The sequence below is a fragment of the Saimiri boliviensis genome, chromosome 6 (genome assembly GCF_048565385.1).
Source record: "Saimiri boliviensis isolate mSaiBol1 chromosome 6, mSaiBol1.pri, whole genome shotgun sequence".
In the NCBI taxonomy this organism is placed as follows: Eukaryota; Metazoa; Chordata; class Mammalia; order Primates; family Cebidae; genus Saimiri; species Saimiri boliviensis.
In genome coordinates, this window is record NC_133454.1 from 68,662,103 (window position 1) to 68,680,012 (window position 17,910).

Sequence of the window (17,910 nt, forward strand, 5' to 3'; positions counted from 1 at the left end):
CTACAATTAGAGAAGTATCTGATTTTCAAGTGACCATGGACCTTATAAAACCTAATCTACCATGTCACAAAAAGCACCCATAAATTCTTAGTAGCAGAAATTACACTGATGGCATTTTCTGACCACAGTACAATAAGAATAGAAAAATAAGAACAGTAATTTAAACACATGAACAAAATCTTAATAAGTAGGAAATTAAAAATCACCTTCCTAAATTAATATAAGACCAAGAGCAAACTAAAATAGAAGCCAGTTTTGGAAGGACAAAAAAACTGAAAACAAAACTTATCAAAATGGTAGTAAACAAACCTTAAATGCTTTACTATTAGAAAGAAAAATTTCATATCAATTAAGCAAGCTTCCAGAAAACTAACAAGATAAATTGAAAAAATAAAAATAAAAATGAGCAGATCTAGAAATGATAATGGAGCCACAAAAACAGATTAAGAAAATATTTTTTAAATCATAAGAAAATACTACATACGATTCCAATTATAATTTGAAAATTCAGTAGAAATAGATGATTTATTGGAAAAAAACACTATCGAAATTTTTTTGAAGTGGTAGAACACTGAAATACACCAATATTCATGAGAAAGAAAATCAATAAATTATCAAAAATGTTTTAGGGCTTTGCAGCCAGTTAGTTTTTAACAACAAATTCTGTCAAATTTCTTAGGAGCATATACTCTCCATGAAATATGTAAACCCACACCTCAACACACACAGGATTATATTCACTTTTTGCCTTCTATCCTGGACAAGACAAATTGTTTCCTAATTTATTTCATAAAAGTGCCCATTCCAACAATTGATAAAAGATAGCACCAAGATGAAAACTTTAGAACAGACACAGTTATGAATGTAGATGTAAAATACTCATTTAAACATTAATAAATTAAATTCAACAGTATCTCTTTAAAAAACCACCCACTGCAACCGTTTATTTAGTTTAATATTGAAAAATCTATTAATCAGATTAATAGGTAATATTAACTCAACTGATTAAAAGTACAAGACAAACTTCTTGACTTTTTCTTATTTTTTCAAAAAAGTGCATTGTAAATCAGGAATGTAAGGATACTTTTTTAATATGAGAAATGCATCCACTTTAAACCAGCAGTGTGAACGAGGAGAGGAAGACCAACAGGCTAGGGACTACTGCTATTATTCAATACTCTGCAGAAGTTGTAGGCAAGGTATTGTACCATGATGAAAAGGGGATAGAATTATCATTATGTCCACTTCAAAAACTCAAGGAGTGAATTGAAAATCTGCGCCAATAATAAGACAGTTGAACAATATTGTTGATTGATAGAAATTTGAAAAAATAACTGAAAATAATCTTTTGAATATACATAATGGAATAAAATAGCAACAATAGAACAAAGCAGGGGAAAAAGCATAAACTACAACATATAGGATTAACTCAAACATAAAACATGTAAGAACTATAGAAAATACATAATTACAAAAGCCGTGTCAAAAAGAAAATGGGCTTGAATAAATGGAGAAACATACCATATTCTGAGAAAGGAAGAGTGAATGATATAAAGATATTAATTCTTTGCACATGAATGTCCCTGTATTATGAAATTCCAATAAAAATATCAACTTGATTTTTCTTCTTTTGGACCATGATGAAGTACTTTTAAAGTTAAGCTGGCATAAAAAGCCAAGAATAACTAAGGGAATTTTGTAAAAGAAGAAGAATAAGAAAGGCCTTCTACACCAGATGTGAAATATGTTTAACAAAATCCCAGTGATTCAATCAGATGATACTGGTTCAATAATTGAGAGAAGGATCAGTGCAAAGAGATGAAATGTGCATAAATTAGACTCTGATATATACAACAATGATAAAAGTAATATAGGGGATAAGGAAAGAAATGGAAGGATGAGGGAATAATACAGTTTCAAATAGGATAATGAGGAAGGCCTCACCAAGAAGGTAATTTTGAGCAAAATTTTAAAAAGATGAAGGATTTACCCACCCATATATCTTGGGACAGAGCCTTCCAGAAGAGAACAGCAACTCCAAAGCCACTGAAGTGGGAACCAGCCGGATGTGTTCAAGAAAGAAGGAGACAAAATCCTCCTCTTGCTGTAGTAACTGAGGCAGGCAAATAGTAGGAAATGGGGCCAGAGAGGGACTGGGGTGAGCTGGGGATTGGATCATATAGTCTTTTACACCATTATCCAGATTTCAGGTTTTACTCCAAGTGAGATGGCAAGCCATTGGAAGGCACGGCACAGAGGCATGGCAGGATCTGATTTCCATTTTTAAATGATCACTCCAGTTTCTTAGTTAAAAATAGGCTGCAAAGAAACAAGACTAAAATTGGGAAGACCAGTGGAAGGCTATTGCAAAAATCCAGCCAAGAGATGATGAACAAAGTAGCAGTGCAGATGGTATGGAAGATTTTGCAGAAGGTAGAGTCAACAGGATTTACTGAAGGCGTGAAAGTGAGGTATGAGAAAAAGAGAGGGGTCAAGGGTGATTCCTAAATGTTTGGTCTGAACACCTGAAGGCTGTAGTTTCTATTAGCTGAGTTGAGATGACCTCATGAAAAACGGCCTTGGAAAGATCAGGAATTTAATTTGGGCTACGAGATATCTAGCATGCCTGTTAAGACATACCGGTGGAAATATTGAGAAGGCTTTTGTATTAATATACACTCTAGAGTTCAGAGGAGAGACACGGACTACAGTCATAAACCCTGGAGTCAGAGTATACAAATTTTATGAGGAGCTGAGAGTCTGTATGAAAACAGGGTGGGAATGAGCATAGAAAGAAAAGTCCATGGGCAGAGGCCTAGGGCCTGTCAGCACTAAGAGACAGGAATGCACAGAGGGGAGGAGAGAATTGCCGCTGAGGTAGGAGGTTGTGGTGATGAATCTGTTGCAGGAAGAGACAGTGGTTAGTTGTGCAAATACTGCTGACAGATCAAATCGCATCAAGACTGAAAATTGGCCAATGGAAATAACAATGGGGAGGTCATTGGTGACTTGACAAGAGATGTTTTGGCAGAGAGGTGAGATCTAAAAACTGCAATGGGTCTTACAAAAATAGGAGGAAAATTGAAGTCTGTTAGTTGTGACTACTAAGAGTATTGCTTTAAAGACATAGGGAAGAAGTTGTCTCTACAGGCAAGGTTAAACATTTGGAAAACAAAAACTAAAATAAATCTTCACATTAGTACATACAGCAAAGAATATTCCAGATGGCTTAAAGAGTTAAATGTAAAATAATAAAATATTAACGCACTTAGAAGCAAAATAGGTGAATAACTCTCTAACCTTGGAATGGGAATGGATAATCTAAGCACAACAGAAAAGAAAAAGATATACATGCACAATTCATTTGACTGAAAAATTGCCAGAAAACCATAAAATAAAAGTCATACGTATTTGAAGAATACATGACACAAATATATTATACAATACTACTGTTCTTCATATACATTAGGAAGACCTGCAATGCATTTAGAGAAAAATGCTGAAACACCAAGAGAAAATTCAGCAAATATCACAGACAAGAAGTGGTAGCACTGCCTAATGTGAGAAACATTCAAACACATTTGTAAATAAAGAACATTCAAACACATTTGTTAACATTGTGATTGTAAAATCATAATACAATCATGATAAAATGAGATAGACTTTTAAACCTTCTTAAAACATTATCAGAAGTTGTCAACCTCTAAAATTAGTTTTTATACTCAATATTGGAAAAGTTTTGTTGAGGGTTTGGTCACAGTGTTAATTAGTTAAAATCTTACCAGAAAGAAGATTGGCTTTATTAGGAACTTTAGGAAGTTCATGAGTTTTGAACACTAGTTTCACTTCTAAAAATTTATATTAAGAATACAATATAAACATATAGACAAAAGAACATTTCTCAAGTACTACATCTGATGCTTAAAATTAACAAAAACTAAGTGTCTTCACTGCAAAACAAGAATAATAACTATCTCATGGAGTTGTTCTTAACATGAAATAACTGAATATTTACAAAATATTTAGTATAGTACCTTGTCATATAATTAAATGTTATTTATTTACAATCATTCCCTAAATCCTAGCTAAATGTCATTTGATGATCATTTGTTGAATAGGTAAATGAAAGACACTGCATTAATTGAAAAATTATGCAAAACCATATGTATTGTATGAATCTCAATTTACATATATAATTACATGTCTTTTGAGAGAGACACAGCTATTTGTTGTATACTATACAAAATATTACTATTAAGTCATTTGAGCCTAACTACTTAATAAAGCAAATACCCTTGTATTGTATGAATCTCAATTTGTATATACATATGTATGTATTTATTTATTTATTTTAAATTGAGATTCATGCAATACATATGGTTTTGCATCTTACTTTTTTCAAAAGTATATATTTTATTGGATATATACAGGTAAAAAATTGGAAGAAAATACACCAAAATATTTACGGTTCTCTCTGGATAAGATAGATCATTATTACTATTAGAAGATCAGTTCTCAGAGAACCAAACACCGCATGTTCTCATTTCTAAGTAGGAGCTAAATACTGAGTACACGTGGACAGAAAGAAGAGAAAAATAGACACCAGGGCCTACTTGACAATGGTTTGTGAGAGGACGGTGGGGAATGCCAAACTACCTGTAGGGTACTACACTCATTACCTGAATGCAAAATAATGTGAACACCAAATCCCCACAACACAAAATTTACCCATGTCACAGACCTGCACATATACTCTGAACCTAAAATAAAAGTTGGAAAGGAAAAAAAAAAAAGAATTATTTATTCGTCTTTACTTTTAAGGTCATTCTGTTTTTGCTATTCTATAGTTTTGGTAAAATATGTCTAGATACGTATTTCATTGTACCTGTTCTTTTTTAAAAGCATTTTTAGTGATGGGGACTTAATGTGTTGATGGGGTCTTACTCCAGGCCAGAGTGCAGTAGGGTGATCAAAGCTCACTGCAGCCTCAAGCTTCAGGGCTCAAGTGATTCTCCTGCCGTAGCCTCCTAAGTAGCTGGGATTATAGGCACGAGCCACCACGCCTAGGTTTTTGTATTTATTCTGCTTCTAATTTGCTGTTCTTTCTGAATCCATAAATTTTGTCTTAATTCTGGAAAATTCTCTTGCCATGTCTTTTCCCTTTCTTCTTCTGGAACTTCAATTACACGTATGTTAGACCTACATGGGAGTCTCTTTAAGTTGGCTTTGACGTTTTCCATTTTTTGTTTATTTACTTTACATCCATGGTTTTCAAACTGTAGGTCAACGAATACTGGGAAACCAGAGTGAATTCACAGGGACACTGTGGGAATGCCTCATTTTTGAGAGAGATTTGGCTATTCTTTGTATACTATGCAAAATACTAAAATTTAAGTTCTTTGAACCTAACTACTCAGTAAAAGAAATATTGGGTATTTCTTTTGCTCTAGGGGACTATAAAAACATTATTGAGGCACTACCACATGAACGGTGTCATGAACTGAGGAAGTTTGTGAATCTCTATTCTAGATTTTTGATATTTATTTTGTTGAGATTATCTTCCAGTCATGAATTCTCTCCATAGCTGAAACCAATCTGTTTTGTATCCATCTATCAAAATTTTACTGTCAATTATTATGTTTCATATTTCTAAGAAGTTTTATTTGGTTACTTAAAAATATTACTGGTGGATTTTAATGTTCTCTTATTCCTAAATTATAATGCTAGCCATTTTTACTTCTTCACACATAATTATACATACATATTTTATAATCTGCTTTTGAAGAATTGCCCCATCTGTAGTTTTCGAAGTTCTTTTTCTACACTGAGCGCTGACTGATGAGCACTGACTTTTGTTCATGGTGGTCTGTTTCCTCGTGTACATAGTGAGCTACATGTTTTAAAAATTCATGGAAATGTTAGCAATGCCTGCATCTAAAGTGCATTCCTTCAGTGAGGATTTGCATTGCTTTTCCCAAGGATCTGGAGTCTTACCAACCTAGGTCCAAGCTTACAACTTATGGGAGCCACATAGGAGCTGTGAATTCACACTCGTGGGAGAGCAGTCTTCCAGTTAGGGCTTCTAAGAAGCCTCTCTTGCCCTTCCATTCAGAGACACCTTCAACCCAGGCAACTAGTCCCATTCTCTCCTTCTGCAAGGCACATGTGCCCCCTTGGCCTCTTTCAGGGTCACGCCTTTAGGGTCTGTGGCTGCAGGATGGACTCTGTCATCTTCCTGGCCATTTGGCCAGGTCCCAGGCTTTATCTCATATCCACACACAATCCCTCAAATTTGCACTCTAGGGAATAAGGGATTAGTAGCTGTCCTAGGGTAGAACTGGCTTCACCATAGCTTATCTTTCTGAAGTGATATTGTTTTGTTGCTTTGTGCTTCTGGAACTTTCCCTTGCTTTCTTGCCAGATTATTATGCATTTAAAAATATTTTAAATATATTTTCCATAGTATTTTTAAATACACTGCCATTATTTCCATGTATATCTCATCTTAACATATTTTCAAAAAGAGCAAACCACTTTTCTTATTTTTTACATGAGACATTACCTTTATAGTTAGGTGAGATTACACTATTCACTTTCCTCATGAAAGCTCCCTGTCTTCTCACTGACATCTTTGCTCATTCTGTTTCCTCTACTCAAAATGTCTATGATGTCTATGTCTGTGACACATTTCTAAGTCTTACCTATCCTCAAAGTCTATTAGGCTATTAACTGTCAGTGGATTAGTCCAGTCTGATGTAAGCTTATGCAATGGATAATATCTTCTTGTTACTTATATTAACATTATTGCTTCTATTAAGTAATAGATTAGTCTAATGTGATATTAGGAGTTCAGAAGAGTGATTAGAATTTAAGGCAGTTAGATGTTGAGCTTGAAGTATTTCTTAATTGGTGGCTGCTTTTGAGCAAACTATGGTGGTAATATTTTTTACTCTCTGTAGGAAGGCTGTTTCCTAGGTTCTAAAGAGCTGTCCCTCTTTAGACTAACAGTTAAACTTACAAGGAGATTAAGGAATTCTGTGGGTAAGTTATTCTATGGGAAAAAAAATGCTGCCTCCTCCCTGTAGTCTTCCTCAAACTCCCCTGCAGCTTCTGAAATTAAGTTTACCTGTGACTTTCCTGAGTATCTGTCACTTTCTCCCTAGTACTGAATATATAAGTATATCAGACCTTGTTCATTTGTGGTTATAGAAGTTAGTACTTTGACTATTTAGAAAGGCTTCAAATTTCATCATGGATATTATATTTTAATTTTTGTGAGGCCCAAATTTGAATTCAATACTTTATGGCTGGAGTTCAGAAGTGACTTCTAGAGTTTGTAGGAGCAGCTGGGAAGCCCCAGGAAACCCATTAACAAGTTTATCTGCTTAGCGGCATACACAGGCTAAAAAGGTGGTCACACTTTGGTTCTTCAAATGGGAGGGGAAAAAAAGTTCCTAATAAGAAAATTGGCTTCTATCACTGGTAATGAAAAGAAAAATAAGTATATCCAATCAAGTGATGGCTTTGGCCAAAAAATATATATATATATTTATATTTAACATATATATTTAACATAGTTTATATTATTTAATATAATACATATTTTTAAAAATAATATTTAAAAGCAAAGATTCAGATTCTTCTGTAGTTCAGACATGAAAGATCCACCATACAATCTGTACCAAAACTGGAAAAAGCAATTCATGAAGCTATTTTAGCAAGTTCTCTGGATAGTGCAAAAATTGTTCAAGTGAGAGATAGCCTAGTATAGAGTTTATATTAATGGCAGTACTTGTTTTAATAGCTTTATAAATTACTTGAGTTCTGTATTTATAGAATCATTAAGGATCCAAATGGGTCACTTATATTTTTCAGTTATATTTTATCGCATTTTATGTAGCAAATTATATGCTATAGTAAGATTCATGAATAAGGGGATTGATGAAGGTCTCAGGGTATATCGTTTGCAAATGTCAAGGATTTTATGAATGTTTATTATGTCCTGAGAGGCAAAATTCAAGTCTCCCTTAACTTTCTCCCTGACTTCACCTAACAGTGCTTTTCCCATAGTAGGCACACATTTATTGAAATGAGTAGGCATTTCATTTGTTGAAAAAAGGAAAAAAGAATATTGTTCTCATCTTTATGTTTTTCCACATTTTGGCATTTCTCCTGGGGTGAGTTTACTTAGGTATTGTCAGAGGAGATAAGTGAGGAATATAGTCTTTCTTTAGTTTCCATTTGTGGAATTGTAACAAATAAATAAAATCCTCATTCATTATTAATAGGCTTTCTAGAGATCAAAAAAGTGGATTCCAATTTCCAATGAATAATTCTACTGGCAATTATTTGCAGTTTAAATAAAAGGAAAGGCATTTTATGTGGACGAGGCAAGTAGTAGATAATTAAAATACAGTAACTGATTTCCATAAATAATGAAGATGGGAAATTATCTCTGACTTCGTTTGCAAAACTCAATTTCCAATTCATTCCCGGTGAAGAGGATTAGCCATTTCCACTCTAGCGCCACCTCTCTAGAGGGGACAAGAGCACATTACGCATATTGCACAGTTTTCCTCTGGCAAGGTGTATGAGGGATCTAATTTCAGCTGCTCACATTCGAAAACAAAGAACTAAGCCTGTATACTTCCTTTAAAATTTTTTAATTAAGAGCTATAAATAATGATTTCCAAAATGCACATGTGCATTCTCAAACACATGCTTTACATGCAGCCACATATAAACATACACACAATGTGTAGTCACAAAATACCCAATTAAGGATTGCATAGTAGATGAGTTTTAGAACTGGGAATAAATTGTTCATTCTCAAATTTAAGAAATACTAACAAACCTACTGCAACAAGAACAACATCAAAATACATTGCTTATATTGTCACTTTCAAAAACAAAAAGAAGAAAATAAATTAACAAAAACCTAGGAGCTGATGATTACATAAATGAATGCAAAAAGATTGTTAAGTTTTGGTTCCTCCACATGGTGTATTTGTGACTTGGCAAAATGAAAAAATGGAACGTAGTGAGGCAATGGGTAAGGAACTGTGCAGCCATCTTTTGTGATCCATCTCCTCAGCCCAAGGCTTTTACATTGAGAGAATTCCCCTATTAAAGTCAAAATGCCCATACTGCATGAGTTAGCAGTTTCACTCCACTCATCTTTCACTTAACATTTTCTCAGGATCTGTAGGTTCTGGGCTGTCAATCTCACAAACGTGATCTCAAAATCCAGTATTCCACATTCCAGTTTCCACATTCACATTTGTGAGTGCCAGGACATAATATGTCCTGTATCAAGGACTACTTGTGAAAATGAAAGAGCATACAATTGGGGAAATACGGGTTTATGGCCCAGTTCCACCGCTTACTAGCTGTGTGACCTTGAATAGTTACTAAAATTGCCAGTTTCGTCAAGCTGTAAGGTGAGGAAAATAATAGAACCTAACTCACATGGTTCTTCTGAGGAGCAAAGGTAATAGTTTATGTGAAAATCCCTGCATGACTGCATAGTTTTAAACCTCTCAGTCCTTAGCACTCAGAGGTATGTTGCAATGCTTTTCTATTTTGGTTCATTTATACACACTCATGGCCTCATTTTTGTTGTTCTTGTTGTTGTTTTCATGTCAGATAGGTAATGTGCCAATATCATAACCAGGTTCAAGGGTAGCACATCTCACACATGCACACTAACACCCAGCCATCATGCTTATGAACCTCAGAAGCACCTGCTTCCTTTCTTTTCATCTAAACCTAATGATTGTTTAAGTTTTTAGCACACCTATCTAATTTATATGATATCTTATTTCTCTGACAGTAAATCAACATTTATTATTAACTGATGATGTTGTCTAATGATCAGGACCCAGACTGTAGTGTGTTATGTATCAGACAAGCCAAATGCTATCATTAGATAGACACAGGGAAGAGTAGAGCTTGTTCTGCCTGTCACGGACAGAAACCATTATCAATAACCCAATAATATCAATAGGAACTAAGATGAGATGGTGAGCAGAAGCTATTTCCTCCACCCTGTCTCTGGGCATCCCCTTTTTGGTTCTTCCTAAGAAGTCAAGATAAGTTGCGGTCCATAGTGTAAATGTTTCAGCATCATGTGCACTTGGGAAATTGCAGGTCCTTTCATGGAGATATCCCCTAGAAGACAATTAGGGCTTGGTACACATTTCCTTCAGCAACATCTCACACCTCAGCCAAATGACTCCTCCCTTCCCCTTTAAATCCATGATAACCAGAATGGATCACTTAATTTTTGTTAAGTATGTCATGCACTTCAAAACCTCTGCACCCTGCCTGCCTCTCTCCTCTTGCCAGGGATCCCTGCAGTGTTTTATTACTCCTGATATCCACCCAAACTCTGACTGCAAAGTTTGAGTCATCCTTGATTAAACTATTCAATAATCACCTTATCTATGAAATAGCTCCCCACACTTTGCCTAATGGAAAATTCAGTCACTTTATCACCTTTTTACCCATGACTCTTTTTACATTATGAGGCATTTTTCAAAGTGCACACCACTGGACCCACTTGCCTAGGAGAAGGATCTACATTGCATGCAGCCTCATATCCCAAACTGCTACCAAGCCAGGACATTCTCAGTGAGTATCAATGGGAGATACGTGAAAGACCCTCTACCCACAAAGAGTTAGAAAATCTAAGCCCCTGCTCCTTAGATGAAGACTATCATAAATAGATGAAGATAAAATAAGGTAAGATTTTCTATGTTTTCCTTTTTTTTCCAAAACTCCTTTTGGGCTGGGGCTGTTTACCTGCCTATATTCTGGTTCCTGTGGCGGTGGAAGGAGGCTCATATGGTGTTGCTGGGTCTATCTCCCACCATGGCGGGGACCCAGGGTCACCATTTGTGGCACCTCTTTGGCCCAGTGTTCACACAAATTGCTTTTCAGTGCTATGAATACCAAGGCTTGGATGGGTCAAGTGAAAGAGTCGGGTAATGGTGGAGGGGCTACGTATTAGGGTTCTCCAGAGAGACAGAATAAGATACAGGTACACATGAAAGGGAGTTTATTAGGGAGATCTCAAACAGAGGACGCTAAGACTTGACTAAGAAAGTCAGCCTGAGCCACATGGATTTACCTTTAGCCCATCTCAAACCCCATGAAGTTATAAGAAAGCCACGTTGGGGGTGGGAGTAACAGCTCATAAGAGCACTGACGTAGAAGTAGGAGCTGTGCCAGTGGACCAAAAATGTTGATGATTGTCTGAACAATATAAAGCAAACAGTACCAAAGTCGTGGGGACAAAAAGGGACAACGGATAAAACAAGAGTCCAAAATGGATGCAAGAGAGGGCTTGAGGGACAAGAAGGCCAAGGAGTGTGAGCATGGGTTAGGAGGGAACACGGCCTGGGCAATCTGAGACGGTGCTGGCGTCCCTGAGGCTGCTAGTCTGTTACGGTTGATGATCGGTGGCAGCTTGACTGGAGGGATGGTGCCTAGATGGCTGGTGAAGCAGTGTTTCCAGGTCTGTCCGTGAGGGTGTTGACTGGGGAGACCGACATTGGAGTCAGTGGACTAGGACAGAAAGACCCCCCCTCAATGTGGGTGGGCACCATCTAGTAGGCTGCCAGCACCGCTGGAACAAGGCAGGAGGAGAACTCGCTGCGTCTTCTGCCTCGCTCTCTTCCCAGGCAGGGACCCTTGCTTCCTCTCCTCCTGCCCTCGGGTGTTGGACTCCAGTTCTTCAGCCTTTGGACTCTGCAACTTGCACCAGTGACCTCCCCGGGGCTCTCAGTAGGCCCCAATGAGAGGGCTGTACTGCTGGCTTCCCTGGTTTCAAGGCTTTTGGACTTGGACTGGGCCACTATCAGTTCTCTCTATCCCAGCTTGCAGATGGCCTGTCTTGGTGGGACCTCCTTGTGTAAAATCATGTGAGCCAATTCTCCCTAATAAACTCCCTTTCATGTGTACCTGTATGTTATTCATTCTGACCCTCTGGAGAACCCTAATACGTAGCTCCTCCACCACTACCCAACTCCTTCACTTGACCCAGCCAAGCCCTTGGTATCTGCAGCACTGAAAAGCAGTATGTGTGGACACTGGGCCAAAGAGCCACCACAAATGGTGACTATGGGTTCCCCACCAGTGGGAGATAGACCCAGCAACACAATATGAGCCTCCTTCCATTGCCACACGAACCAGAATACAGGCAGGTAAACAGCCCCAGCCCAAGAGGAGAGGAAAGATTTGAAAAAAACAAAGGGAAACAGAAAATCAAATCTCATTCTCCGTTTGAAGGAAAACACTCTTTAAAAAAAAAAAAAGCATTCAATAAAGCAAAGAATAGATGAAGACCTTAAACTATATTAATGTCCTTAGAGTAATTCTAGAAGATACTAAATCTTTAAACAGAAACAGCTAGATCCTGAAATTAAGAATGATCTTCAAAGTGAAGTAATAATAAGTGTTAATGTTCTAAATACTAAAACAATATCATCATGGGTATAGATGAAGAGTAACAGCTAGAAGATCAAACTAAGGGTTTCTCCTACAAAAATTATAAATAAGAAAAAACTAGAAAATAGCAACAGAATATTAAGAGATACAGAGGAGTTCTGAAAAAAGAAAATTAGCAGAAAAAAATTTAAAAATATTCAAATAAATTTACTTAGAGCTGAAGAAACACATGGATCTTCAGACTGAAAGGATCTACTTCATGCCAAAATGAGTTTTAAAAGGTCCTCAACTTTCAACATTATGGTAAAATATCAGAACATCATACATAAACATTTTAAAAATTTCCAAAGAGAAAATAACAGATTACTTACAATAATGTAGCGATGAAATTTAACAGCAAAACTGAATGCTACAAGAAAATGAACCAAGATTGTTATTTTAAACCCAGACTCCACACCTTGGCAAACTTGAATTCAAGTATGAGGACAAAATGAAGATTTTTGAAACTTCAGAGTCTTGGAAATTTTTGCCATCCATGAATGCTTCAGGGAAAAAAAATATGTAAGGAAAATCCCATAAAATAGAAAACAAAACCAAGTAAAAATATACTAGAAAGAGTAGTAATTAAATAAAACACTAAAAGTTATAGTCAAGTTTAAATAACTGTTGATGCTTGATGTTTTAAAAATGTATAAAATAACCATCTGGAACTAAAATCCCAGATGTTCCAACCATGGAGTCTGCCAGAGAGAGTGGTGAGAAGTGTAAGAATCCTAAATTTTTTATTCTTATGTAAGAGGAAGATATAGATATTATAGCAGTTCACAGAATTGTTAAAATTGTTAAAAATATAAATGTAACCACTAGAAGAAAAGAAATAGATATATACATTTCAAATCACAAGGGAGGGAATGTAATGGAATAAAATATAAAATCAACTCAGCCACAGGCAAGATCAAAACAAACAAACAAAAAACAGTAAAATTAAAGTATATCAGCAATCACACATAAAAGTTCATGTTAAACTCTGAAAAATAAAATGCGGTGACCTGTGGAGTACAAGAGGGCCCCTGAAATTAAAAGACACAGAGAGAATAACAGACAAAGGATGGAAAAATGGATGCTAGATGTGACAAAATAAGAAATAGATCCTTGATCTTTGCGCCTTCATCCCTCTTATTTCTGATAGAAGTGATGAGTGTGTCTTTGTTTCTAGTGAGGTGACTCTTTGAGAGCCCGAGGTCACTTCGGGAGGAGGGCTGTTTTCCAGGAAGACCAAAGCATGATTAGCCCTTTCAACTTTAAGCCTCATCCATGCCCTCTGGAGAGGGGAATAGAGCTAGAGATGAAGTTGATCCCCAACGGTCAACAATTTAATAAGTAATGCCTATGTAATGAAACCTTCATGAAGGCCCCTAAAAACTAATAGGTTCAGAGTGCTTCCAGGTTGATGAACACATCAAGGGGCTTGGAGGGACATGCACCCGGAGAGGGCATGAAATCTCCATGCCCCCATATAACCATACCCCATGCCTTGCCCTATTAATCCTTTCCATTTAGCTGGTCCTGAGTTGTATTCTGTATAATCAGCTGGTAATAATAAATAAAGAAATTTCCTGAGGTCTGTGGCCCTTTCTAACAAATTAGGGAACCTGAGAAAAGAGTCTGATTTATGGCAGGTTGGTGAGAAGAATGGCAGAAGCCTGAGACTTGCGATTGGCACCTAAAGTGGGGCAGTCCTGTAGGACTGAATCCTTAACCTGCAGGTTCTATGCTAGCCCCAGGTAGTGTCAGAGTTGACTTGAAGCATTGGGCTCCCTGTTGCAGAGGGTAAAAGATTGTTTAAAAAAAATAAAAGCTAACCTCAAACAAACAAAAATAAAAACAAAACAAACAAATAAAACTCCATCATACCACACCTAGATGAGTTTATAGGAAAAATCCCATCTGTTTCAGGGAATAGGAAATGTTTGTGAGGCCAACCTAACTCTAATACCAAAACCAAACTACAAAGAAGAAATGAAAGGAGCACTTTTATTTCTCTAAGATTCCTAAATAAAATATGAGCAAGTCAAATTCAGCTATGAATTAAAAGAGTACTATATCATGACAAGCACATTTAATTCAGGAATATCAAAATGGTTTAACATCAGGAGAGCCATTAATGTAACTAGATAAGATAATAGATTAAAAGAGAAATCCAACATAATCATCTTAATAAAAGTTGAAAAGCATTTGATAAAACTTAATGACTATTCCTGAGTAAACAAACTTTTTGGCCAGCTAGAAATACATGGAAAGTCTTTAACCTTATAAAATCTTTAAATAGAAACCAGGCTAGGTGCAGTGGCTCATGCCTATAATCCCAGCACTTTGGGAGGCCAAGGCGGGTGGATTACCTGAGGTCAGGAGTTCGAGACCAGCCCGACTGATATGGCAAAACCCCATCTCTACTAAAAATACAAAAATTAGCTAGGCATGGTGGCAACTGCCTGTAATCCCAGCTACCTGGGAAGCTGAGGGGAGGAGAATCACTTGAACCCAGGAGGCATAGGTTGCAGTGAGCCAAGACTGCATCATTACACACCAGCCTGGGCTATTGCCAAGAGTAAAACTCCAACTCCAAAAAATTTTTTAAAAAGAGAAAGAAATGATTATTATCAATGTTTGGCCAAGTATGGTGGCTCATGCCTATAATCTCAGCACTTTGTGAGGCTGAGGCAGGTGGGTCACCTGAGGTCAGGAGTTCAAGACCAGCCTGACCAACATGGTGAAACCCTGTCTCTACTAAAAATACAAAAATAAGCTGGACATGGTGGTGGGCACCTGTAATCCCAGCTACTTAGAAGACTGAGGCAGGAGAATTGCTTGAACCCAGGAGATGGAGGTTGCAGTGAGTCAAGTTGATGCCATTGCATTACAGCCTGGGAAACAAGAATGAAACTCTGTCTCAAAAAAAAAAAAAAGGCAGAAACCTACAGCAATTATATATAAAATTTCTATTAGAGCTAGGAGCAAGAAAAAAAAAAAAAAAAAGACCACCTTCTGCATTACACTACAGGCTTAGCCAATAAAAATGTCAAAGTAAATATGTAAGTAATATAAATATCACAAAGAAACTTAGAAAATTATAGTAATTTTCTGCAGTATGATTGCCTACATCTAAAACCAAACTACAAAGAAGAAATGGAGGTTCAGTTTGCTTCCAGGTTGATGATTTTAGGATTCTACAAATAAATTATTAGAATAAAAACTATTCAAATAAAAAAGTTCTGCAAGGTGACAGACATATTCTCACATATAAAAATTAATTATGATCTTATATGTTAGCATATATTATAAAGTAGAATTTATAACTAAAAATAAATCCAGATCTATTTCTCTCTTTATGTTACACACACACACACACACACACACACACACACACACATTGTAAAGTGCATTTGGAGAAGGAAAAAAAGCTCAAGGATAACATGAAAATTTTGAAAAAGAAAAAAAAATGGTAGGTAATGGCTTTATCAGTTTACTACCACATGAAAGAAAAACTATTGTAATAAAAACAATTGGACTATTGATACAAAAAGGAAATAAATGGGACAGAATTTGAGAATTAAGAAGCAGATCCATGAATTCGTGGGTGTTTATTTTCTGTTAAGATATAGGATGGAATTTCAAGTAAATATAGACAGGTTATACTGTTTATATGATGGTTTCATAGAAAACGAAACTACATAAATCTTCCATCTCATACCATAGGCAAACCATACATTTTACAATTTCAAAAAGATTAGAGAGCTAAATATTTAATAATAAATAAATAAACCTTTATGATTATTGTTGTGTTTTTGTTTGCTTGTTTTAAAAATCTTGTTTGGGGAAGTTTTCCTAAGTAGACTTTGAAAGGATAAGTCATAGTGGAAAAAGGTGAACGGATTTCATCAAAGAGTAATTTTAAACTTCTGTAAATTGAAAACAAAAAAAACAGCACATCCAACATTGAAGAACACAAGAATAACTCTGAAAAATATTTTCAACAGGCAAATAAGACAAAAGTCCTATATCATATATGTGTGTGTAAAATACTTCCAAATTATTTTTTAATAGTTAAAGAACTCAACATAACACAAATTATGTTAAAACATAATTAAAATACAAACTTCAAGTGGCCAATAAATATATTAAAATATTTGTAGCTCTACTAAAGTCAATAAAATACTAATAATAATGCCTAACATTTATTGAGTGCTTGCTACTGGCCAGCCACTGTTTCGGAGTTTACCTGTGCTAATTTTGAAGCCTTACAACCAAGCTTTATAGTATTTTTTCCACTGCAAAGAAAGGGCATGCTGCCTGGAGAACCAAAATAACTTGCCCATAGATCTCAGCTAGTTGTAGTGGAGCTTGGGTTTAAAATGAATTTGACTAGATCTTAAACCAGTTCACTCCCCTGCCGTGGTTTGATGGTTTTTGTTTTGCCAGTCATCAAATTGGCACAACTCTTTATAAAGGGTCGATAATATTCAGTGTTTGTAAGAGTGGGAAAAATTTTTATTCTCAAATATTCTTGGTGGCATTATAAATTGATAGTCTTTTTAATGCTGTATGACAGACTCTTTAAAAACATTTTAAAGCATACTACTTGACCCAAGAATTCCACTTCCATGAAAATAACCATTAAGAAATAGTTAATATGTGCAAAAGATGTTTACAAAAAGTGTTTATGGCACCATTATTTGCAAGAGTGGAAACTCAGAATCAACATACATGTCAGTAAATAGGCTTCTAGTGAAACAGTTTGGGGAAAATCCATGCAATAAAAGAGCATTCAATCTTTAATAAAAATGAAGTAGGTTCATTCTTACTAAACTAATATAAATTGATATGGGACAGTTGCAAAACATAGTGACCTACTGTTGCTGAAAAAATATTGCAAAAGCAAACATATTTAAACTTGTGTATGTGTGTGTGCGTGTGTGTGTGTGTGTGTGTGTGTGTGTGTGCGCGCGCGCGCAGGCATCTTTTTTTTTTTTTCTTAGGGAAGAAGGTAGGAAGAAAAGAAGAAAAAAGTGTATGAGTTTGAATGTAATCACTTAAAAGACACTAGGCAGACACGCAGCAAGCTGTTTTCACTATTACCAATGGTTCCTGCTGGACAGAGGAATAGAAGTGTGTTTTGACCGGAAAGCAGGGAATGAAAAAATATGGACTTAAACATGATATTTGATATCAATAGCTATTCTTTGGATCTTTTACGAGGAGAAGATATTCATGTCATATTTGTGAAATGACGACAATAATAATAAAAGAAAGATAAAAAGTAAAAGTGATGAATTAAAACTGAACTTCAGAAAACACAGACAATTTAAAACAGGAATGTTAGACAGCACGTTATTGCTGTAGTTGCATACCATCACACCAATTCACAGTCGCGGCAGGGGCGCCCATCTGGGAGATAAACAT

General features: G+C 36.0%; 1 protein-coding gene and 1 non-coding gene across 3 annotated transcripts in view; both read right to left on the bottom strand.

The window, feature by feature from the left end:
* Window positions 1–17,910, bottom strand: part of OPCML (opioid binding protein/cell adhesion molecule like) — a 1,153,658-nt gene that overhangs the window by 1,048,917 nt on the left and 86,831 nt on the right. The window lies entirely within an intron of this gene.
* LOC120364845 (small nucleolar RNA U13) lies at window positions 9,640–9,743 on the bottom strand. The gene has a single exon (XR_005579981.1). It is a non-coding gene; the product is annotated as a small nucleolar RNA U13 (small nucleolar RNA).